This window comes from Mauremys reevesii, linkage group 16 (genome assembly GCF_016161935.1).
Source record: "Mauremys reevesii isolate NIE-2019 linkage group 16, ASM1616193v1, whole genome shotgun sequence".
Taxonomy (NCBI): domain Eukaryota; kingdom Metazoa; phylum Chordata; order Testudines; family Geoemydidae; genus Mauremys; species Mauremys reevesii.
In genome coordinates, this window is record NC_052638.1 from 18,298,381 (window position 1) to 18,324,368 (window position 25,988).

The window sequence follows — 25,988 nt, forward strand, 5'->3', positions numbered from 1 at the left end:
AATCTGTACAGATTGTAACAGGGAGCTTGGAGGGCCTAGTGGTTGGTTCGCCTGACTTCGGGCCCCCTACAACCAGGGGCGGCTCTAGAGCCCAGCGGGGCAAGCACCCGCCTGGGGCGGCCCTTTCCCAGGGGGGCGGCAGGCTGGTCCGGTGGACCTGCCGCAGTCATGCCTGCGGGAGGTCCCCGGAGCCCGGGGACGACCGGACCTGCCGCAGTCATGACTGCGGACGGTTCGCTGGTCCCGCGGCTCGGCTGGACCTCCCGCAGGCATGACTGCGGCAGCTCAACCGGAGCCGCCGGACCCGCGAACCGTCCGCAGCTGCGGGAGGTCCAGCTGAGCCGCGCGACCAGCGGACCCTCCGCAGTCATGCCCGCGGCAGTTCCGCTGCTCCCGCGGCTCGGGGGCGCCTCCCGGGCATGATTGCTTGGGGCGGCCAAATTTGTAGAGCCGCCCCTGCCTACAACCCATCCTGGACAATGGTCCTTCACTTTCACAGGCCTTGGGTGGCAGGCCAGTCCTCGCCCACAGACAACCTGCCAACCTGAAGCATATTCTCACCAGCAACTGCACACCGCACCATAGTAACTCTAGCTCAGGAACCAATCCATGCAACAAACCTCGATGCCAACTCTGCCCACATATCTACACCAGCAACACCATCACAGGACCTAACCAGATCAGCCACACCATCACCGGTTCATTCACCTGCACGTCCACCAATGTAATATATGCCATCATATGCCAGCAATGCCCCTCTGCTATGTACATCGGCCAAACTGGACAGTCTCTAAGGAAAAGGATAAATGGACACAAATCAGACATTAGGAATGGCAATATACAAAAACCTGTAGGAGAACACTTCAACCTCCCTGGCCATACAATAGCAGATCTTAAGGTGGCCATCCTGCAGCAAAAAAACTTCAGGACCAGACTTCAAAGAGAAACTGCTGAGCTCCAGTTCATCTGCAAATTTGACACCATCAGCTCAGGATTAAACAAAGACTGTGAATGGCTTGCCAATTACAGAACCAGTTTCTCCTCCCTTGGTTTTCACACCTCAACTGCTAGAACAGGGCCTCATCCTCCCTGATTGATCTAACCTCGTTATCTCTAGCTTGCTTCTTGCTTGCTTATATATACCTGCCCCTGGAAATTTCCACTACTTGCATCTGAAGAAGTGGGTATTCACCCACGAAAGCTCATGCTGCAAAATGTCTGTTAGTCTATAAGGTGCCACAGGATTCTTTGCTGCTCTTCGGGCCCCTTGGTTTCCTAGTCAAGGTGCCTCAGTCTTTCAGGCAGTGGGGGTAGGGGTAGGGGTATATATCCAAGAATTCTGAAAGACTTCAGATATGAAGTATTTGAGCTGCTAACAATATAGCCTCTCATTAAAATCAGCTGCTGTTCTACAGGATTGGAAGGTTGCAAATGTTTTCCCTGTATTCAAAAGAGGACACAAGGGGTGACCCAGGGAATTACAGACTAGCCAGCCTTACATCTGTACCTGATAAACTGGTTGAAATAATAATTAAAAATAGAATAATGAAGCACCTGGAAGATTATAAGATCTAACCAGCATGACTTCTGCAAATAAAAATAAAAAAACCTCACTAATCTATTAGAGTTGATTTGAATACATCAATAGAGTAGTGGATAAAATAAATTGTTGACATAATTTATTTAGACTTTCAAACGGGCTTTGATAAGGTCTCTCCCATGATGCTAATAAAGAAAATAAGCAGTCATAGGGTGAGAGGCAAAGTACTGTCATGGATCAAAAACCAGCTCGGATACAAAATAAAGAATAGGATTAAATGGTCAATTTTCACCATGCCAAAAGGTTACCAGTAGGGTATCTCAAAGTTCCATACCAAGTCCAATGTTGTTTAATACGTTTATTAGTAATTTAGAAATGGGAGTGAGTAATGAGCTAGCAAAATTTGGAGATGATACAGACTTATTTATGTTGTCCAAAACCAGAAAGGACTGTGAAGAACTTCAGAGAGACCTAACCAAGCTAGGTCACTGGGTAATATAGTGGCAAATGAAGTTAAATGTTGATATATGAACACATATATATGGAAGGAAAAATTAAAGTAGTCATACTCCTTACAAAACTCTAGATTAACTGTATTATAATACCGTAATATAAACCAATGCTCTGCCCTCTTTTTGAAAGTATGTTATGTACTCCCCACCCCCACTATCTCAAAAAGGATACCGCAGAATCAGATGAAGAAGGGCAACAAGAATTATTAGAACTAAGGAAAAAAATCTATCATCTGAAAATTAAAAAGATCAGGATTGTTTACCAAACAACAGTGGTCCTGATTCAAGAATTTAAAATAAGAAGGGTATAACAGAAGGCAGATAAGGAGTTTTGGCTTCCTGTCTCACAACACAAGAACAAGGGAACATTCAATTAAATTAAAAGATGGCAAATTCAAAATTGATAAAAGAAAACACTTTATCACATGGTATGTAATTAGACTCTGGGACTCATTGCCATAGGAAGTAGTTAAGACTTCATAGTGCATTCTTAGCAAGTTTCAAAAACAGATTGGCTATTTTTGTGGATAACAAGAATACCCAGAGTTATAGTTGTTATTGCTTGACAAACATTCTGGAAGGGATATTAAACCTCAAACTTCAGGCTTAAATCATTCTGTTATTATGAAAAGATTAGGATGTGGCCTAATGATTATGGCAGATTATTCCACATCTGACTACTGCAAGATTCTTATTGCTTTTTCTGAAGTATCTGTCAGAAACAGGATACTGGACTACATGGACCTCAGATCTGAACCAGGGTGGTAATTCCTATGTTCCTAAAAGACAAGCTATGACCCAAAGATTTTACAATCTAAAACAGACAACACAAAGAGTGGGGTAACAGAGGCACAGAGAAGTGAAGTGACTTGACAAAGGTCATACATAAGATCAGTTGCAGAGCTAGGAACAGAACCCACTCTCATAACTCCTAGTCCATTGCCTTATCCACTACACCATACAGCCTCTCATGGAAGGGGACACTGTAAGTACACAATTTAATGTCCCACTTGAAACTGCTCAGCACCATGCATGATCAAACCCCAAACCACCACCCTTCCCAAAAACAAGCACACACACACACGCCTCAAGAAATTATTAAAGAACTACATCCTGTGGTTAGAGTGTAACTGATTCCCAAATGAACTTCTTGGTAATCCAGTCTTTCCATTCTGGGCACACATATGAGGTCTGACAACCTCAGAAGCCACCAGACCATATAGAGCAGGAATGGTCCATGTGGTTAAATCCAAGGACTCAAGAGAGCTAAGTTCTAATTCCTGCCAGTGCCACAGGCCTTGGGCATGTCCCAGCTTCAGTGTCTCTTTTCCCCCAGCTGTAAAATGGGGTAACACCACTTTTTCCATACTGGTGTTGATAGGCGAGCTTAATATTCATAAGACACTTCCGAGGGGTATAGAAGTTCAAATAATTATCTATTATGCACAGATAATTTAGATTATCCCTAACACAACAGTAAACATCATTTTTGGCACTTCCATAATTCCGTTGGACTGCATTTCAATTTCTCTTACTTAGTTTACGTATGGAATAGCAGTATGTCAGAGCCTACATCAAAAATGCTATTACAGGACATCCAAGTTCTTTCATTTGGGGTTTGTTACGTAGTGCTTTGGAAAATAAAGTTTGGTTTTGCAACAGCAAAGCAAATCAGTACAACTTAATAGGACATGTAGGTAGCCTGGGGTGAGGGATACAATTGGAACTTTCCTTTCAACCTTATGACATGGGAGCCACAACTTCTCTAGATACCAGGCCCACCAACGGGGGTTGGCAGGCAGAAGTGCAAAGGGGGCAATTGCCTAGGGGCCCAGGCAATTTAAAAGGGCCCAGGGCACCTGGCCGCTGCCAGCAGCGCAGCAGGGCTAAGGCAGGCTTCCTGCCCACCCTCGCTCCACACCGCTCCCGGAAGCAGCTGGCACATCCCTGCGACCCCGAGGTCTCCGCACGCTGCCCCCAACCCGAGCGCCAAATTTGCTGCTCCCATTGGTCACTTTCGGGAGCCGCCAGAGGTCATCACTGACCCCCTGGCCCCCTCCTGCACCCCACCCCCCTGCCCCAGCCTAGAGCCCACACCTTAACTCCCTCCCAGTGCCCACACCCCCTCCCACACTCCTCACCCCCTCCCAGCACCTGCATCCTCTTCCCCGCTCCCAGCGCCCGCACCCCGTCACCCCCTCCCAGAGCCTACACCCCACATCCCTCCCGCACCCCAACCTCCTGCCCCAGCCTGGTGAAAATGAGTAAGGATGCGGGAGAGTGAGTGACGGAGGAAGAGGGGATGGAGTGAGCAGGGGCGGGGCCTCAGACAAGGGGCGGGACAGGGCATGGTCTCAGGGAAAGGATGGGGCAGTAGGTGGGGCAAGGGTCTTTGGGTTTGCGCGATTAGACAGTTGGCAACCCCATTGGGCAGGCATGTGGAAGCCCTGGCTGTGCCAGAAGAGGGCACCCAGCACTGCCCGAATGTCAGGCAGACAGCGTCCATACGGGCGCGGCTTGTGCATGAGGGGGCCCATTGACTGTTCTGCCCTGGGGCCCGGAATTGCTGTCAGCGGGCCTGCTAGGTACAATTCTGGCCACCACATGAATCATCATCAATAATTCATCCCTTTATATTGCTCAAATTTACACTAAAAGCAGCCTGCTAATGAAATGAGAGACAGTTTCATTTGTATGGACATTCAATTAAAGAAGTATTCAAACTGTGGTGAATGCATGTTGATTCAGTGATAAGGTGGGAAATGAAGCCTGTGTGATTTGAACTTTTTAATTTAAAAAAAATCTAAAGAGGAAACCTTTGTCACCTCCCCATCAGTTGCTTTTCTCCAGGAGAATCTGTCTACCAGCTCCACAGGCCTCATTTGCCCTGTGAGACCAGATACTGTTCAAAAAGCTGCTGGACAAAGACCAGCAACAAGGACCAGCCCCGCCTCCCACCTCCTCAAGAAAACTCTAGTATGGATTTGCCAAGCATGCTGTCAGGGTAGTTCTGCAATTCCCTATTTTAACTCAGAACATAAAAATAGTTACTCGATGGCTCAGACAGAGGCGACCGTTCTGCCAAAGAAAGGAAAAGAAATAGTAACTTAAATGAGGAGAGATGATGGGAAAAAAAACAGTCAGAGATCAGCAGAGTCAAATGAAAAGTCCCTGCATACAGCCTTGAAAACAAGCTAGAGTCTGATGGATATACTGTACGCAGCACAGAAAGGGGAGTGAACAGAGCGAGCTCCTGAATGGAGAATAACTTGTCCTCAGTTTGTGAAAGCTGTGAATGAGGATAATCCACAGTCTGGGAGGCAGAATCAGAATTAGGTCACCTTTCTACACTGAGGGCTTGTCTACACTACAGGACTATTTCGAATCTACTTAAGTCGAATTTGTGGATTCGACCTTAATAAGTCGAATTTGTGTATCCATACTAAATACACAAATTCGAACTTCTGAGTCCACATTCACGGGGCCAGCTTCGACTTTGGAAGCGGTGCACTGTGGGAAGCTATCCCACAGTTCCCGCACTCCCCGCTGCCCATTGGAATTAGATTTCAATGCATGCTGGGGAAAAATGTGTCGTCATTGAACCGTCAATCCCGCCCTCCTCTCTTCCTTGAAAGCGGAAATCTGTTCGCGCCCTTCTCTGGTCGGTTACAGCGCGGACGCCACAGCACTGCGAGCATGGTCCCGCTGCGATCATCGCTGCACTTATGGCCGTTGTCAACTCCTCGCACGTTATCGTCCACCTCTTCCACAGTCAGATGCTGAGAAACCGGGCGAGGAGGCTCCGGCAGCACGGTGAGGAGAGTGGCGCAGACCTCTCACAAAGCAGGGTACGCCGGGCAGTGGAGATCATGGTGGCAATGGGTCAAGTTCATGGTGTGGAACGGCGATTCTGGGCCCGGGAAACAAGCACAGACTGGTGGGACCGCATAGTGCTGCAGGTCTGGGATGACACAGAGTGGCTGCGAAACTTCAGGATGCGTAAGGACACTTTCCTTGAACTGTGTGACTTGCTGTCCCCTGCCCTGAGGCGCCAGGACACAAGGATGCGAGCAGCCCTGACTGTGCAGAAGCGAGTGGCCATAGCCCTCTGGAAACTTGCCACGCCAGACAGCTACCGGTCAGTAGCGAACCACTTTGGCGTGGGCAAATCTACCGTGGGGATTGCTGTCATTCAAGTAGCCCACGCAATCGTTGAGCAACTGCTCTCAAAGGTAGTGACTGTCGGAAATGTCCAGGTCATCATAGATGGCCGCGCGATGGGATTCCCAAACTGCGGTGGGGCTATAGATGGGACTCACATCCCTATCCTGGCACCAGCCCACCAGGCCAGCGAGTACATTAACCGAAGGGCTACTTTTCAATGGTGCTGCAAGCTGTGGTGGACCATAGGGGACGTTTTACCAACATCAACGTCGGGTGGGCGGGCAAGGTTCATGGCGCGTGTGTTCAGGAACTCTGGTCTGTTTAGACGCCTCCAGGCAGGCACTTTCTTCCCGGACCACAAAATAACGGTTGGGGATGTGCAGATGCCTACAGTGATCCTCGGGACCCGGCCTACCCGCTAATGCCCTGGCTCATGAAGCCCTATACAGGCGCCTTGGACACTGAAAAGGAACTCTTCAACTACCGGCTGAGCAAGTGCAGAATGGTGGTGGAGTGTGCGGAGATGGCGGACCTTACTGACTCGCTCGGACATCAGCGAGAAGAATATCCCGTAGTTATTGCTGCTTGCTGTGTGCTCCACAATCTCTGTGAGAGCAAGGGCGAGACCTTTTGGCCGCTTGGGAGGTTGAGGCAAATCGCCTGGCTGCTGTTTATGATCAGCCAGACACCCGTGCTGAGAGAATATCCCAGCGGGAAGCGATATGCATCAGGGAGGCTTTGAAAGCGAGTTTCCTCGCAGAGCAGGGTAACCTGTGACTGTCCACTTGATTTTAAGAGAGCCTGATCATAAACCAAGTTTTCCCCACTTCCCAAGGACGTTTTAAAACTAAGGACATGTTTTAGTAATTAATAATAAATCTTTCGTTGACTTTGCATTTCTGTTTCTTCATTGAAACATGGAAGCATTCTGTGCTGGTTAAGGTGTGCACTGATGGGTGGGTTTGCAGGAAGGGCGAGGGTGCCGTCCTTGGATAGGGGTTACCATGATGGCTGTGGGTTTGGGCGTTGGAAGGGTGAGGGGTGGGGAAGGGTGTGGATCGGCCCCTGGATGAGGTCTCTTTTTGGGGCTCGGGGCACCGGGGAGGATCGTGACTACGGTCCAAATGCATGTGAAGGGAAGCCTGCCTTTACATTCGGGGATGTCAGGCACCAGGACCCTGCACAAGCATACACCTCAAGGAAAGACCGGGCAGCATACACCACACAGACTGTCCCTGGTGCCTAGTGACTGCAGTCTGTGTGTGCCCTGCAGTTGACCCTGCAGCCAAGTCTGTAGCATGGCACTGTGGGCTATGCAGTGACATTACAATTCCCCCCCCCCCACAGAACAACAGAAAGTCTTCTGACACCAGAAACGTGACGGAAACAGTCAGTAACACCAAACCGCTTTTAATAATGTAATACACAGTGGGGTTTGAACTTGGAGTTGGGACTGGTTGATGCTGTAAAGAAAGAGCTTGTACAAATTTACAGACAGTTGTCTCTAACATTATCGGTGTGCTGCGGTGCAGGGACAGTTCTCACGGCCCCTACCGCCTCCGTCTTGTCACTTTGGGTGAGGGGGACAGGACTTCTTGGCGTTGGAGGGCGGTTGCAGATGCACTGCAGGGGGCTCTCCTCCTGACTGCGGTCTTGAAGAACATCTACAAGGCGCCGGGCTCGTCTCCGTTTGCTCCTCATTAGACCAAGCAGCGTTTGAGTCGCCTGCTGGTCTTCCTGCCGCCACCTATCCTCCCGTTCCAGGTGTGTGCGATGCTGCTGACACAGGCTCTCCTCGACTGTCTCTGCTCTGCCGCCTCCGCTCTGGAGCTGGCCATCAGTTCCTGGAACATGTCGTCCCTTGTCTTTTTCTTTCTAATCCGAGCCAGCCTCTGCGGATGGCGGGGCAGTCCGGGAAGGAGCCAGCTGTGTGATGTGAAAAAGTAGGTGATTTCCTTGAACACATACATGTTTGCCAACAGTAAACACAGTCTAGTCAGTTTCAGTGAACAAGACCAAAGAGGGAACCAAGTCTCAGGAGATCTCAGAACTAGTCCAAGATTTCGAATACGCTCTCATTGGCGGCGCCATTGCACTGGAGAGCGCAAAGATAGCTGCATCCTCTTGCACAAAGTCCTGGTAAGCCTTACAGTACAGAGTGCTTATCAGTTAGTGCTTAGCTGTGCTCTCCTGCTGGAGGCAATGTGCAAAGCAGAAAAGATGAGCGTTATGCGGCATCTCCCGCCAGTGAACGGAAAGACCCTGTATGCTTTTCCTCTGAGGCCTGCCACAAGTGGCTGTTGGTCATTCTTATGCAAAGTAAAACTCTGTTAAGCGAGGGTCATTCTTATGCAAAGTAAAACTCTGTTAAGCGAGGGTCATTCTTATGCAAAGTAAAAGTCTACCATGCACAATAGTAACAGTACACTAATTCCACTAATTAGATGCAGCACTTCCACAACGACATCACCCTGAGGCGTGTCAGGTGCACACAGAGAGAGCGGATGTTAACAGAAGCCCTGCACAGACCAGGACCCTACGCTGCCATGCTCGTAGAGGCGATGGTCCCCCTGTACCTGAGGATGGCATGGCGCGGAAGAGTGTGCTTCAACGGAGCACCCAATAAAGCACCTCTCCCAAGAAACCTCTTGCTGAGGCTTTTCCAGCTGCTCTCTGAGAGCTTTTTTGAACTGTCCCCAGAGGACTATTGCTCCATTCCTATCTGTGTAGACCTGCTGTTTGTATAGTTTCATATTTAAAAATTTTTATATAGGATTTCCATTTTTTATATATATCCCTGTTTCTTAAAAAAATAAATGTTTCCCTGTTTGTAGCACTTACCGCCTGATCCTTCCCTGATTCCGAGTCCGGGATCTCTGTGAGGGTGATGAAGAGATCCTGGCTGTCAGGGAAAGCGGGAGTGGGTTCGATGTCGCCTGCGCCGTCCTCAAAAGACCCTTCCTCATCTTCCCCATCGGCGAACAGGAAGGAGGAACTGTCCCGGTACACTATTCCGTCCTCGGAGTCCACCGTCACTGCTGGGGCACTGGTGGCAGACCCACCTAGAATGGCATGCAGTGCCTCGTAGAAGCGGCATGTCTGGGGCTGGGCTCCGGGCGTCCGTTTGCGCCGCTCTGACTTTTTGATACCCTTGTCTTAGGTCCTTCACTTTCACGCGGCACTGCATCGCATCCCGGCTGTATCCTTTCTCTTTCATGGCTTTAGAGACCTTCTCCGCTTGTTGGAGCGCAGCAGCACAGACTCCTCGCCCCACACAGCGATCAGATCCTGGACTTCCCGGTCAATCCATGCTGGGGACCTCTTTCTATTCTGGGATTGCCCGGACTCCTCTGCTGGAGAGCTCTGCATCGTTGCAGGTGCTGCGGAGCTCGCCCCGATGTGCAACCAGAACGTCAGATTCAAACCGCCCAGACAGGAAAATGAATTCAAAGTCATTTCCTGTGTGGCTGGCCAGAGAATCCAAGCTCGGACTGCTGTCCAGAGCGTCAACAGAGTGGTGCACTGTGGGATAGCTCCCGGAGCTGCTAAGTTCGATTAGCATCCACACCAAGCCTAATTCGAGCTAGCAAGTGCGAATTTAGCGTTACTCCACCTGCCGGGTGGAGAAGAGCCCTCTAGTTCGAATTAAATGGCTTCCTGGTGTGGACGGTTGAGCGGTTAGTTCGAATTAACGCTGATAAATTCGAATTAAAGTCCTAGTGTAGACCAGGCCTGAGTGGTCTCCATGACTCTGGGAGTAGCTCTCTTCCCTCTGAATGGGAACTAAATCAGTGCCTTAGAGCAGAGGCACTGTGCTGCTGTAGGTGGTGACTTTCACATGGCACATAAAGCTGAGACTTCACCTGACCACTTGTGCTTGTTAAAAATCCCACATTATTTTTCACAAAGAGTAAGGACACAATGCCAGTATCCTGGATAAATTCCACCTCTAGCAAATTATAATATTTTCATTCTATAACACCTGTCTCTATCCAGGGATCCCAAAGATCAGTGAATAAAGACCCATAAGACTCCTTTGACACAAGGCGAATTACTGTCCCTGTTTTTTAGATAAGGAAACATGAACACAAAGAGTCTTAAGTCACACCGGGAACAGAACTTAAGTCTCCTGATTGCCAGGTTTACGCTTTCACCTCTGCATAATGCTGCCTCTTTTCTGCCTACCTGAAATTATACTTGCAATTTCAAGTGGAGAGTGTTCTTCACTTCCAGCCCTAAACTGCAGTATGATGGTATGACCTGTCAAATTGCCCGTGTGTTGCATTCCAGAAGTATCTGCATTTCAGTGCGCGGGAGATAGAGATCCCTGTTTAGTTTGTAAAATTTCATTGAGATCCTTTGAGCTAAACAGTGCGATTCAACTCAGGGATTCTCAGGACAAATCTTTTGGTGGCCTCAGAGTGTGGCCATCAACTCTTGCTGGTGGACGCTCTTACAATACTTAATAAACTTTAGGAAAAACAAATAAACACATCCAAATCATTCTAACTTATTTATTTCTAGCTAATAAGTTGGTTATTAAAAGTGATATTACCAAACATACAAGTATCACTTTTCACAGCAGACTTACTCAGCCCTGGCAAGCCTGGAGACAAATTAAGCCCTGGACTGGGTTGGGGGAGGGAGGGCTGGGGAAGGCAGCGGGGACCGGGCGGGAGGCAGCAGGCGGCTGGAGCCCAAAGCCCTGAAGCTGAGGGACGGGGCCTGGGGATGGACCATGAAGCTGCCTGGCCAGAGCCAGGAGCCTGCCACCGCACCACTGGAGCCCAAACCGCAACGCCCCAGGGCTAGGATGACCAGATGTTCCGATTTTATAGGGACAGTCCCGATTTTTGAGTCTTTTTCTTATATAAGCTCCTATTACCCCCCACACCCCCGTCCCGATTTTTCACACTTGCTGTCTGGTCACCCTACCCGGGGCTGGAGCCCAAAGCCTGGGTCTCAACACTCCTGGGAGGGTGGGGATTTCACCAACTGCCTGCTCCTCCAGCGCTGTGCCAGAGGGGGGCAGAGCCCACCCTACTGGTGGCCCCGGCAACCAACACCAAGGCGGTGCATCCAGAAGCAACAGGGAAGGGGGGGGCACTACTTTGCCCCTCACCCTCCATCACAGCACCATGAGGTTGTGGCCGCAAGAAAAGCCCCTGGTGGTCGCATGCAGCCACAGTGGCCGCATTTGAGAAATGCTGGTCTACGTCATGCTCTCATTTAAGTTAATGGAAGTTTTGCCCACAAACAAAGTGGAAGTTATCAACAGTTTTTAACATGATTTCAAAACTTATAGCATTTATTTTGCATATAGCATCCCTAGGTAAGCATCTAGTTACAAGAATTTTACATTTACTTCACAGCCTAGCATGAGACGTCATGTATAGTCCCATCAAATTGAAATTTCATTTGTTTTAAAGTCTCTCTCTCTCTCTCTCTCTCTCACACACACACACGTAAAAGATTTCAGAGGAAAATGTAATATTCAAAATGATGGTGTCCCTTGAATGTTTTCCTCGTCTTAAGTTAGACAATTTAACCATAACCTATGACAAAGCAACATTAGGAAATTCAGTGGTACCCAAAAGAAAAGTGATGACTCAAAGGCAAACATTTACAATTCAAGCAGAAACCACTGTATTCAGTATGACAAATCCTATGCTCATAGGTGTATCAGACCATCCTGCTTCCACCAGAAGCCAAACACCCAGTGGTCTAGAGGAAGGACAAAAGTAATCCATAAGCAATCCTCCATTACCTAACTCATTACATCAAACCGGTAAAAACTACCTTCTTAACTATACATACTAAAGAAAACTGTAAACACTTAAAAGAAATTAATGTCTCAGAAGTTTGGTAATGGGACACTCAGCCTTTTATTTCTTGAACTCCATTTTAAAACTGGCCTACATGAGCATAGCATAAAGCAGATCAGAAAATGCGGGGGGAGGGGGGGGACCCATAAACAACTAGGGACATTTTCATTTCCATTGTTTATTTTGTCAACAATTTCTCACCAGCTCTTCAAGTGACTGAAAGTGGGTTACCATTTTCTATACGTACATAGACACAAATGCTGCTATTACCGCATGAAGGTTTGTTTAAGAATCCATTTAAGCATATTAAGGCACAAGAAACATTTGAAAAAATAAATGGAAATTAAATCCAACTGGACTTTCAAAACCTGTTTTATTATATATAAAAATTACAAAGAACTCAATGCTTTTAAAACTAGGTGTTAATTTTAAAGCAAAACACTAAAATGTCTGAATGTGCTCAATGACAACCAAAGATTGATATTTTCTTTCACACAAGACTGTCAGATGGAGATGGAAGCCAAAAACAAGTTGCAGGAGATCTGAAAGAATTACTCTACTAAAAACAATGGCAATATTACAGAAACCAGTAGAGTAAAATTGGTATGTTGAAAAGAGAAAAAAAATCCCGTACTACATCAGCACAGGATAGTAAATGCAAAGATATCTAAAGTAAAAACTTAATTTTTATACAACCAAACTAGTTTTATATATAAAAACTAGAATCAAACTGGGATCTCCACTCTAAAAATAGTTTTATGCAACCCTACTTACTAGATAGCATGATAGTAAAAGCTGTGTTGCAACCTCCTAATCTCCAAGCACAAAAGATAAAGATATACTTCCACACAGATATTTGCATGTATTGTGGACACTAGATAGTGATGACACACTACAGTTGTCATGGTTAAAAGTTAATCATAATGTATCACAATGAATACAAATCAACATGTTTAATGATCCTGACCAAATACAGAATTACTAAAGATTTACAGATATAACCTTTAGAGTAGCAAATGTTATAGTTAAGGGAGCAAATCAACTTTCATCTTAATTTTTGTTTGCTCATATGTTTGTGAGGAGGTTTTTGGTTTTTTGGGGGAGGGTCAGGTGTGTTAGGAAAAACCCCTCTCCTTTTGTGTGGTGTTTCCATGCTTAATCTCAGCCCAGAGGGAAATATTTTTGAAAATATGAGAAATCCGTTCTCTTTCAGTGAGGGGAGCAGAAAACAATAATACAAATGATATATCATTTATTATTAAATACAATATATAAGCAGACTTTTTTTAAAAGGGCATATTTGCTCACAGCTATGAACACCTGTAGATAACTTTATAACTCCAGTCTCTGCATGTGGTTTGTGCCATGAGGAATGGACATTTAGGCTCTGATCTTGCAACTGTTACTACTGAACCCCTCCAGAGTCCCACTGACTTCAACAGGGCTCCTCATAGTATGGGTAACACCCAACCTCACACTATCCAATGCAAGTTCCAGGTCTTAGGTTCTGATCCTCCTAGCTTTATGCAGAACCTTGCTCCGTGACCAGCCCCACTGCAAACAATGGAACTATTTCCCATTTTACCTTTTCATTATCACTCTCTGTGGGCTTCTGGGTTTTGAAGTAGGCCTGATCTACCATAGTACAAACTGAAAGAACTTCTGCAATTATCTTTGATACAGTAGAAGCCACATTAAAGACAGAGTGCATGGGAATCTTTTTGAGCCCAGAATAACTTCACTGTTTCAGGCTGGTAAATCCAGAATAAAAGAACAGCACTAAGCTGGGAGGAACTACTGCAAAATGCTAGACATGAAATTCGTTGATACAAACGGATGTTTGTTTCTGCACCACAACCCATGACAAGCCACAGCCCCAGTTCCTGTTCAGAGCTCAGATACTCTCATAAACGACTCCCACTATGAACTACGTTACAGGTACAAAAGAGTAGCAGTATCAATACCATGACATCTTACATGCTACAGAAAATAGAGTATATGTCCCTTGCCAGATATTTCTATTTCATGCACCACTCAAGTTGTATACATTTGCATAGATATTTTCATATGCTAAAAGACGTAGCAGTGTTGTGTCACACCAACGTGTCTTGCAAATCAGTTGACTTCTCTGTGACGAAAATACATTAACGCAAAATACACAAATACATTAACATTGTTCACAAGGTCAGTGCTGGAGAATCAAATGATTTTATAGTGCATCTTGCAATATGTGGCAGTTTTCTTACAGGACAAGCTCCTGGAGTGATTATTTAAAGATGAATTTTTTACTTTAAAAAAAGGTAAGTTTCTAGTTCTCAGAACAGTAGAGAAATCCTTGAACGAGGGCCAAGTGTTCCCTAAAGGCTAAAAAAATCAGAAGGTAAATAAGTACCTACATTATTTTTTTCTAAAATCTCATGGATTTTAAGACAATCTCATGATTTTAGGTTCCTGACTCATGATTTTTTCAACACAGTAATTCAACTCACTCTCCTCCCAGGTCACTGCTTTGTAAAAAGTTTCCCCCATTATAGAAAAACATATAAATAACCAATACTAAATTACTGTTGCCTAATTTTCTGCCCTGAAATCTGCAAGGCTATATTTTCACACTGCAGGGACTTTGCAGTAGTTACTCATCTATACAAAACTATGGGGAGCACAATGAAATACCTTGGAAAAACATGACTCCAAAAATGTAATCTGGTTCCAAAAATTTAGTTTTACATACGGGGGGACTGGCATGATTTCAAGCTAGAAGGACATACAAGAGCAATATGTTAGATGCACAAAGGAACCGGTCCAGGATATCCAGATGTTAGAGTTATTTTTTAAGAATGTCACTGGAAAGAGAACATAGGTTAACACCTGAATGAGTTATCTGTCCAATTATTGTGTCAATATTACTATTTCCTTAATTGTCTAATTCAGGGATAGGCAACCTGTAGCACGTGAGCTGATTTTCAGTGGCACTCACACTGCCTGGGTCCTGGCCACTTGTCCAGGGGGCTCTGCATTTTAATTTAATTTTAAATGAAGCTTTTTAAACATTTTAAAAACTTTATTTACTTTATATACAACAATAGTTTAGTTATATATTATAGACATAGAAAGAGACCTTCTAAAAACGTTAAAATGTATTACTGGCACACAAAACCTTAAGTTAGAGTGAATAAATGAAGACTTGGCACACCACTTCTGAAAGGTTGGCGACCGCTGGTCTAATTGTTCTGCTGTTCTAACTGTTCTAAGCACATAGGGTTGAGGTTAGACATTAGTTAATAACTAGTTTATAAAATGGTTTGGCCAGCCTGTGTGGATGGAGACCAAACTAGGTTAATCCCATGCTCAAAACCAGTATTTAGGGCTAGTCTGAGAAACCAGTTTGGCTGCAACCACAGTTGCACTCTGTTTGAATATGGTTTGTAAACGCTCATGGCAAATGAAGACAAGGCCAGTGTAAATCAATCCACAAATGTGTTTTAAATCTACCAAGAGCTTTGCAACACTAGCATGAAGAAACACAGGATTTCCCCAACCATCCTTTTCAGTACAGTAGAACCTCAGAGTTACTATCAGCAGAGTTACGAACTGACCAGTCAACCACATACCTCATTTGGAAATGGAAGTATACAATCAAGCAGCAGGAGGGACAGGAAAAAAAAGGCAAATACAGTACAGTACTGTGTTAAATGTAAACTACTAAAAAAAAATAAAGGGAAAACAGCATTTTACTTTTACATAATAAAGTTTCAAAGCTGTATTAAGTCAATGTTCAGTTGTAAACTTTTGAAAGAACAACCATAATATTTTGTTCAGAGTTACAAACAACTTCCATTCCCAAGCTGTTCGTAACTCTAAGGTTCTACTGTACATTATTTGTGATTTCCAGTGTAAGTCAATTTACATATCACCATGGAAACTGTCTCACTGGTCATCATCATACCAGAATCATCCAGCTAATCCCCTCAACCAGTTTTGTTGGAGGAATCTACCCATACTGCCACGGGGTGTTCTAAAAACCTAAGCGAGTTCTGAATACATAAATAATTGAATGGTGTGTAAGTTCTCTGGGGGAATGGACCTTTTGTCTGTCCAGCACTATGCACATTTGTGGGACTATAAATAAAAATATTCCATTGAATCTCATTTTGATTTTTCAGATAATTGCATTGTTTTCCACTTCCCTTAGAAGTTGAAGTGGTGTCTGCACCAAAGTAAAGTTAAAAATCACAATCTCAGAGTAACTCCTAAATTTAATTAACTTTCCAAAATGTAGAAATCTCAAATGCATGCAGGCAAAGAACACTGAAAAAGTGAATGTTACATCTAAACACAAAATGCATTTCATTAACCTGCATCACAATATGAACCAACACATTTGTCACTGCAGTGGGACAAAGATGAGGGTTTTTTTTGTTTGTATTATCCTTAGGGGTTGGTTTTGGGTTTGTTTTTTTTTGGCAGCTGTTACTGTGCAAATGCTAAGCACAGCGCAGTCTAAAAATAAAAAAATAAAAATGACTAAATCTGAAACAGGATGCTCATCAGGAACTTGTAAAAAAAGTACAGATCATTTTTAAAAGGCTACACTGAAATATGTTTTACATTTAGGGCTAGTCTACACTTACCTGCCGGGTCAACGCGGTGAGTTCGACTTCTCGGAGTTCGAACTATCGCGTTTAATCTGGACGCGATAGTTCGAACTCCCCGCGCGCTCCGGTCGACTCCGTGCAAACGGCGGTGGCGGAGTCGACCTTGGAGCCGCGGACTTCGATCCCGCGGCGTCTGGACGGGTAAGTAGTTCGAACTAGGGTACTTCGAGTTCAGCTACGCTATTCACGTAGCTGAACTTGCGTACCCTAGTTCGACCCCCGCCCTTAGTGTAGACCTGCCCTTAGTTTCCTGCTGTACAGGCAGAGTTAAATACACAAATCCTTTTATCTGTCAAAAGAACTGGAATTTTGCTGACTATTCTGTTGATACTTGAGCCAGAATACAATCCAGTTCACTTTCACTTGCTCAGAGTAGTATTTCTGCAGTGCCAGCAGACATAAAGCCTTACTTTGGTCACTAAAACATGCAGGTATAGCTCTGAATACAAAACCTGAGTAAAAAAGGTATCATTTTACATAGTCACTTCTCATAGCAAAGCCACATTTATGCTTATAGGCTATTCCAAAGAGAATCAGTTCTGCCCTTTCATACACATGCACGACTCCTGTTGACTTCCGTGAGACTGAGGCCATGTCTACAACTAGCGAGCTTACAGCAGCACAGCTGTGCGATAGAGGGGCTATGCAAGCAATGTGGGAAGGAGAGAGCTCTCCCGTCGACATAATAAAGCCACTGTCATCAGGGACGGCTCTAGGAATTGCGCCGCCCCAAGGAGGGCGGCACGCCGCAGGGGGCGCTCTGGCGGTCGCCGGTCCCACAGCTCCAGTGGACCTCCCGCAGGCGTGCCTGCGGATGCTCCACCGAAGCCGCGGGACCAACAGACCCTCTGCAGGCACGCCTGTGGGAGGTCCACCGGAGTTGCCTGCTGCCCTCCCACGGCACGCCGCCCCAAGCGCGCGCTTGGCGTGCTGGGGTCTGGAGCCGGCCCTGACTGTCATGAGTTTGGTAGCTATTTCACACTGGTGCTTCTGTCTGTGTAACTTATGTCCCTCAGGGGCGTGTTTTTTTTCCACACCCCTGAGAGACATAAATTATACTGACAAAAGTGGTAGTGTAGACATGGCCTGACATCAGATGTATAAAAGAGCAGACTTGGGCCCCAAGAGGCCAAACTTAAACAAGCTTGTGAACATCTGAAATTACTTTTAGATCTTGCTGATTTCTGGGGAAAAACTGAATTTCTTCACATCTAGGTTCCACTTTCAGAGAGGAAGAGACACTGTGCTCAGAAATAGCCTCAATTCAGCCATCAGTGGGGGTAGCTGTACCAGTGTTGATCCCAAGATGTAGAGCTAAGAATTTACATAGATTAAAGTAAAAAGTACCTGACTCAATCCATGTGATTTTCCTCTTTTAAAGCTGTTTTAAAGAAGGGCTTTCACCCTGGAATAAAATTTTCAAATCTATCAAAATTAAACAAATATATGCACCTGTCACATGTTTTCCAACCTTCCTCTTTGCATATTTGCTAAATACTAAAGCTGTTGGTATAAACAAACCTTTATTGCCAAGAGATCATTGCTCCTATCTGACCATGCAGTGAAATTTCACTCACTTTCATGGCAATAGACTGAAGCCATTATAAAATAAGACTAAAGTTCAAAACCAGGCAGGTATTTTATTAGGCTAGAAACAAGCTTGTAAACCAAATCCCAGATCCAAACTCTCCCTCAACCTGAGGAAATTCAGGCTGGATCTGTGTTTTGCCGTTAGAACACATTTCTTATTAAACCCCATCTAACTTCAACTGCAGCAATGGATGGTGGGAGAGAGAGAGAGACACAACCTGCCAACTATTCTCTCTGTATAAATGTTTTTCTCCTCTCACTGCCTCCAACTCGAGTTTGCTTCAGCATGAAAGTCCTCCTTTAGGGCCTGATCCTGTGAGCTGTTAGGCTCACTCTGTACAAGGTGCTGAGTGCCCTCCACTCCAATTGACTGCAGAAGGAGTTAACTATGTTTGGCGCCTTGCATGAAGCATTCAACACCTTGAAGAATCAGAACCATAAGGCCTGACCAGAGCCAACTGAAGTCAATGGACAGGCTCTCATTGTCTTCAGTGGGCTTGGATCCAGCCCTCCGACTTCTGCCTACCCGTATCCACTCTCCAATCTTTTGTGGTTTACTTTGCCATTGTATTGGAATTATTTTTTCTTCATCATGTAGGTTACATGGATGGAAAACTATATGTCTGAGTTAAAGTGAGTCATCACTAGGTGGGGTCTGATCATTCACCAAAGTTCTTTGAAAATAAGCCTCCAGAATCACTAAAATGAATTCCATATAAAAGCAAAACTAACAATAATTTGGACCACAATAAACTCCCAGCATCCAGCAAATACAGTGCAAATGAAGACCAGGAGTTGCTAAATACCATTACAATAAACCCTTGAACTGGTTAAAAAAACAGATTAAAATCACTACCAATATAGTCATCAGTCACATGTATTCTCCTTCCAAGTTTATCTGCCTATCTTGGGCATTTATGATAAGGCTACTCCTGATACAAGACACATACTCTAAGACCTCCCAACTTAATCCAAGTTGCTTTTACAAAACCCTCTTTACATTACTTCTATTGTGATTAGATGCAAAGCCCTTGGCTCTGAACACCAGCCTTTTACAAAGGGAGTATTATAAACAGGAATGTATTACTTTATTAACTAAGTGTCTCAGAGAAATACAGAGTGTTTTATGGTGCACTGGATGATTCCTTCACTCTTCTTGACTGTCCCGTGGTGACTCACACACCTGCAAAAGCCTGTTGATACATGTCTGTCTCATTAGCACTTTCTGCTATTCCAATGATGCCACAACGTATTGCCAAGAGACATCTGGCAGGTTTCCTGACAATACAATGTCGCTGAGGAAACGCTAACAACGTGCCTTGTTTAGTCAACCGCCTTTCAGTTTATTTGCACTTCCAATGAGTGGAAAAAAGTCTGATGTTTAGGTGTGCACGAAAGTGTTCTTGTTCTTATGTGGCTGCTGATTCAGCTTGCTATGCTGTTTGACCCTTTGTACTCTTTCATACATTTAAGCCCTGTTTCTGACCCCAACACACACACTTCTTTTGGCCTGTCATTTGTCCCAGGAGACTTTTTCCATAAAGTCTTAAGAAATTTAGGCAAGCCATTTTAGAGGATATTTTTTTCAGTACATCTGTAACAAGTACACTGTATGGTAGATATTTCAAGCCACATCCCAGAGGGACCAGGCTTTCCACTGGCCTTCTGCACAGTAGCATGAAAAAATCCTCCTTTCACCCACCACTTTGGCTGAGAAGCAGCAGTGGAGGTACTTTAAAGCCACTTCTTCAGTCCTAGGCATGCAACAGCCCCCTGCTGTTGGTATGCTCCCACTCCACAGGAGTGAATCTCCAGTGGATTCATGACAGAATAGATCCATCAAGGCATCTGTCCCTACACACCACCAACCAGATGCCCTTAATTTCCAGGAACACCTCTGCCAGCTCCTGCCCACTCTTCCTGAAGTAGAACCACACAGGTTTGGCTGGGTTATACAGCAGGGTAGTCAAGGTGCCTTGACATGTTCAATATATCTAGATGCATAGGAAAAGATTCAATGTTGTCCTATTAAATTACTGACAAAGCCATGATCTGATTCCCTAGCAGAAAGTGTTATAATCTTGCAAATTAGAAAACTCTGGCTTGTACAATTCACACGCTAACTGGCAGTTATCTACGTTGCTCTTGTAACAGAAAATGATACAGGGCCCTGTATTACTTTTTAGCAAAAAGGAATACATAGATTAGTGAGAATGAATACATAGCAAGGTCAACTTCAGATGCAGCTTCAGCAACTCGTTAGTAGAAGGATACAGAAAGCTGCTTAACTATGACCAGCAAATACACCCTATAAACCTCCGGCATATGGAAACTTCAGTGCAATATTGATTCTTCATTGCCAGGAGTATGTTCAGTCAGGTTCACAGGAACAACTAGTTCCTATCTGTTATTTAACTGTTTCATTATAATTTTGGTGGCCTTTGTTCTTTTTATTTTTACTCAGAATCTGCCATTTATTCACGTAAGAAAAGAAAGTGCTAAATGCAACATACTGTGTTTGATCCTCATTTCTAGTTACAGAATAACAATTACATTTATCCTGAAATGCCTTACAGCTACTCATACGTACACATAGTAGTAATGAAACACAGCCATCTCTTGACTCGGGGAACAGCAGCCAGTGCACAGTAGCATGAGGAGGGAAGAGTTTTTGCCACCGATCCTGAAGGAAACAGTACCTTGAATCAGGTTGCTTTTTGTTTGTTTGAAAGCACTGAAAAATCCACGCACAGTAAACTATTAGGATTCCAACATAACCCAGTGATACTGCAATACAGTTGTCATAGGCTAACTATTATGGAAGAGAATGTTTGGTTTATATTAAAACTATTGAAAACAAAGGAGGTTTCGGTTTGAAGGATACCCTGCAACATAAACACACATATCTTAACTCCATTACCAAGCTATGAGACAGAGCAATCCTGTGGATAGGGCATGAACCGAGGGTTGGGAGACCCACGTTCTAATCCTGACTTTGCCTTTCATCACCACATGAGTGTGGGAAAGTTACTTAACTTTTTATGCCTGAAATGGAGATGATACTTGCCTTGGTAATCACCTACACATGAAAAGTGTTAGAAGTATTATTGAACAAAAAAATTATACCAATCACACATATTTGTGCTCATAAGGCACATTAGTATATATTCAATGTGCCTATAACATCACCCAGAGGCCCCAATCAGTGCTCTTACAACCACATACTTAGAGCCCTACCAAATTCATGGTCCATTTTGTTCAATTTCATGGTCATCGGATTTTGAAAAACATAAATTTCATTATTTCAGCTACACCGCTACCTCGATATAACGCCACCCGATATAACACGAATATGGATATAACACGGTAAAGCAGTGCTCTGGGGGAGGGGGGGCTGCACACTCCGGTGGATCAAAGCAAGTTCAATATAACACAGTTTCACCTATAACGCGGTAAGATTTTTTGGCTCCCAAAGACAGCGTTATATCGAGGTGGAGGTGTATTTAAATCTGAAAATTCACAGTGTTTTAATTTTAGGGATCCTGACCCATAGAGGAATTGTGTGTGGGGGGGGTGGCTGCAAGGTTATTGGGGCGGGGGGGTTGCGGTACTGCTACCCTTACTTCTGCGCTGCTACTGGTGGTGATGCAGCCTTCAGAGCTGGGCAGCTGGAGAGCAGCAGCTGCTGGCCAGAAGCCCAGCTCTGAAGGCAGAACCGTAGTCAGTAGCAGCACAGAAGTAAGGGTGGTAATACCATATCATGCCATCCTTACTTCTGCACTGCTCAGTCAGTAGCCGCCACTCTCTGGCTGCCCAGCTCTGAAGGCAGCAGCGCAGAAGAAAGGGTGGCATGGTATGGTATTGCCACCCTTACTTTTGCGCTGCTGCTGGCAGGGCGCTGCCTTCAGAGTTGGGTGCCTGGCTAACAGCTGCTGCTCTCCAGCCATCCAGATCTGAAGGTAGTGCAGAAGTAAGGGTGGCAATACTGTGACGCCCCTAAATTAACCTTGTGACCTCCCTGCAACTGCCTTTTGGGTCAAGACCCCCAATTTGAGAAACATTGGTCTCTCCTGTGAAATCTGTATAGCGTAAGGTAAAAATCACACAAAAGACCAGATTTCACGGTCTGTGACCTGTTTTTCATGGCCAAGAATTTGGTAGGGCCCTACACATAATAAAAGAGTTTATATTCTGAAGAGCCTGCTGTCCAATTTAAGGCAATGCAATAAGTGGGCTTAGTAAGGCCAGGTCTACACTACAAACTTATATCAGTATAACTACGTCGTTCAGGCATGTGAAAAATCCATGCCTCGGAGCGATGCAGTTATACCAACCTAATCCCTGGTGCGGACACAACCTCTCCCATTGGCATAGCAGAATCTTCACTACCGCACTACAGAGGTGCAGCTGCAGCGTGTAGACCTGCTAAAAAAGATAGGAGCTAGAAGAAAGACCACAGCAATGTGCACATAGCCACAGGTTCCTAAGTTATCTGCACGGCTTGTAGTTTTGAGTCAATTTTTTTAAAAGGTGTAAACAAACAAAAATATTAATCATAACAGTAATGCCTACTTGCCACACGCATCTAACCAGTATCAGCTGGTTATTTTCTATAATTCTACTGTGATACATATGGTAACACTGCTATTATTTTCCATTTACATTTCATATGTTCCGGAAACATGCCCTTCTCCAAACATTTTGCGAAGTACCTCTTTTGGAACTCTTCAATGACAGAAAAGTACAAGTTCCCACATGGAACTTTAATAATAAACTTCCAAACTGATCAAGAAATTAACCACAATGATCTAGGAAGCATGGGGGGAAGCTCTTTTCTTTTAGCTAAAGCATCAAGAGACTGAAAATCAACTAAGAACTGCCACAAGCACCAAACCAGATCACAAAGACCTTCACAGCATTTTATCAATCAGAAGAGAGTCTATTTTTGTACCTCATTTACCTCAGGTGTGTTAAACCACTTACATATTAAATTTCAATAAAGGAAATTTACTCCTCAAATTCAACAAAACAACTGATAACACTATAGTCAACTCTAATAAAATATCAATCAAAAGGCCACTCACCTAAATTATAAGGTTCAAAAGCTCAACCTTTTATCTTACGTAAGAGAAAATATGCACAATTTTAAAATATCAGTTTTAGTGTACACTGCACAGTCAAGTTTAAGTTGTGCCACTTTTTTTCAAAAAAATTGAATACTTAGGATAATACTAATAAATTGTGAAACTCACCATGAACTTTCACTGGATTATGACTGAAAATTTGTTTTTTAAAACAATTTAACTTTCAAGTTAAATTCCATCTGAATACAGTCCATCAGCATAAGTCATAACTTGCACTGGCAGCTGCCTGGATCTGCAAAACATTGCATAAAAGATTCTGACATTGAATAGATGAGTGCTTGTAACGTCTTTACGTCAATTCCCCACATACTTCAAAGTCAGTGTACTCAAATTGTTCACCTGGTTACTTAAGCTCCATTCTTTGCAAGTTGACAGTTGGAAAGAAGATAAGCAATATATCTGAAGATGAAGGTCAAAATACAGATATATTCCTAATAAAGTCCCCAGGGATAGCTCAGTGGTTTGAGCAGTGGCCTACTAAACCCAGGGTTGTGAGTTCAATCCTTGAGAGGGCCACTTAGGGATCTGGGGCAAAAACTGGTCCTGCTAGTGAAGGCAGGGGGCTGGACTCGATGACCTTTCAAGGTCCCTTCCAATTCTAGGAGATTGGTATATCTCCAATTATTACCTTTTTTTATTACTTGCATGCATGCTTAGTCTGGACACATCAAGTCAATGAGGCTATTCAGTGAGCGCCAAGTGAAGCAGTACATAAGTCTTCACAGGATTGGATCTAAAATCTACAAAAATATCCAAACTTAATACAGATTTTAATGCTTTCCTGAAGAAGAAAAAAAAGACTCCTCCAATATGGTTACTAAGCAATAAGATCAGTAAATTCAAGTATGATAGAGATTTAATATCTTCAGTATCTCTTCTATGCACAGGAAAAGCTACAATGTGCATTTTTTAAAAAGTATGTTGCTACATATCTTCCATTAAGAACCCTATTGAGTAGTTTTGAAATACTCAGAATGTTTCCTCTTTTTTCCCCATTTCAAACAGTAAAATGTATGTATCAGTGAATACTAGATTTCGGGGTTTCATGGAGGTATTACTTACAAATTACTCTGTTTCTGAAAACGTATTAAGCTGAGGATGAAAGTGCACTTCCTGATTTTAATATATTATGATCTGATTTGACTAACGGGCAAAAATACAAGCTTATCAGCTGTAATATCCTGTCAACCTACCAAATAATCATCTTGAATCTTTGCAGCTTTTATCTCCTTTAAAAAACAGAACCTCTGTTTCTTTAATTAATATTTACTGTCCACCACTTATAATCCCTAAAAGAAATACTCAGTTTTTTAAATGAAATATACTGTAGTTCAGACATGTAAAGAGACTTTCCTGAAGAACTTCAGTAATGACTGGGCACCTTCTCCAGGAAGGAGAGGAGGATAGTAAAGCTGGTTTAGATCAATGAGAGTCCAGTCCTCATGTGACTTCAACTGGGACTATTCATTAAAGGGCAGATTCTAATATCTTAACCCATGTTAAAAAGTGTACCACACTGAAGTCCATGGAACAATTCATGAAGTAAGGTGCAAATGAGTGATAGTACAGGTATCAAAATCTTGTTCTAAATAATAGTAACAACATTAAGCATTATGCGTGGAAGTAAAGGTGTGCTGAATCAGAGCCATAAACTGGGATTTTCAAAAGAAGCCTCAAGAAATTGCACCTAACACCTACAATCTCCTCTGAAAATCCCTAACCATTGCATCTCTACTCATGTTCTCTCCCTTGGATCCACATCCCCATGTGGATAGAAAAATAACCCACCTTTGGAAAACCTTGCTCCATGTCAACCCAGAATGAAGCATCAGGATTGTATCAGGTGTTACATCTCCACAATAACCAAACCATTTTCAATACTAGTTAAGAAGAGCCAGAAAATACCCACAGCTGGTATGCAGTGCTTCTCATATATAGGACCCTTCATTTTCAGTTTTAATTTTATTTATTTTTTCCCCCAAGGATTTATCAGTGTTTATTACCACCACAACAAACAGGTAAAAATCAGTGCAAAAAAGTATTAATAATTTTTCTGGATCAATATCAGGATTTATTTTGGTGGATGGAAAGATGGGGGGGCAGGGGGAGTATTCAGTAGATTAATGCTCTGAATTCTGTTCATCAATGTGGTTTGTGGCAGAACTAAAACAAAACTCAAAACACAATGCCACCTCTGAGTTTAAGAAAACGATTTCTCTCTAATCCCCAAATAAAACTTTTCATTTGAATAAACAGTTTAATGTTGTAGACACAGAACTATTAGCCTATAAATATTTACATGTAATAATTGTGTCACACCATTTGTAGCGCATATACTCAAATTCATCCTTTTCTCCTGTTTTTGTTGTTTGAAAACTTTTGAATACACCTCTACCTTGATATAACGGTAACGCAACCCGATATAACATGAATTCGGATATAACGCAGTAAAGCAGTGCTCCAGGGGCGGGGAGGGGGGAGGGCAGGGCTGCGCACTTCAGTGGATCAAAGCAAGTTTGATATAATGCGGTTTCACCTACAACACAGCAAGATTTTTT

General features: G+C 43.9%; 1 protein-coding gene across 7 annotated transcripts in view; it reads right to left on the reverse strand.

Moving 5' to 3' along the window:
• The window catches only part of ADCY7 (adenylate cyclase 7), a 124,738-nt gene that overhangs the window by 90,046 nt on the left and 8,704 nt on the right, over positions 1 to 25,988 (reverse strand). For 3 of the 7 annotated variants that reach the window (XM_039503810.1, XM_039503812.1, XM_039503813.1), the window contains 2 exons: positions 23,539 to 23,662; positions 20,877 to 20,969 (listed from right to left, as the gene is read on the reverse strand). The exons of 2 other annotated variants lie outside the window; for them this stretch is intronic. The gene's annotated coding sequence lies outside the window, so the exon portion shown is untranslated. Of the gene's footprint in view, positions 1 to 20,876; positions 20,970 to 23,538; positions 23,663 to 25,988 lie in introns of those variants that run through there. 2 more of the 7 variants (XM_039503815.1, XM_039503814.1) reach the window with 2 other exon arrangements.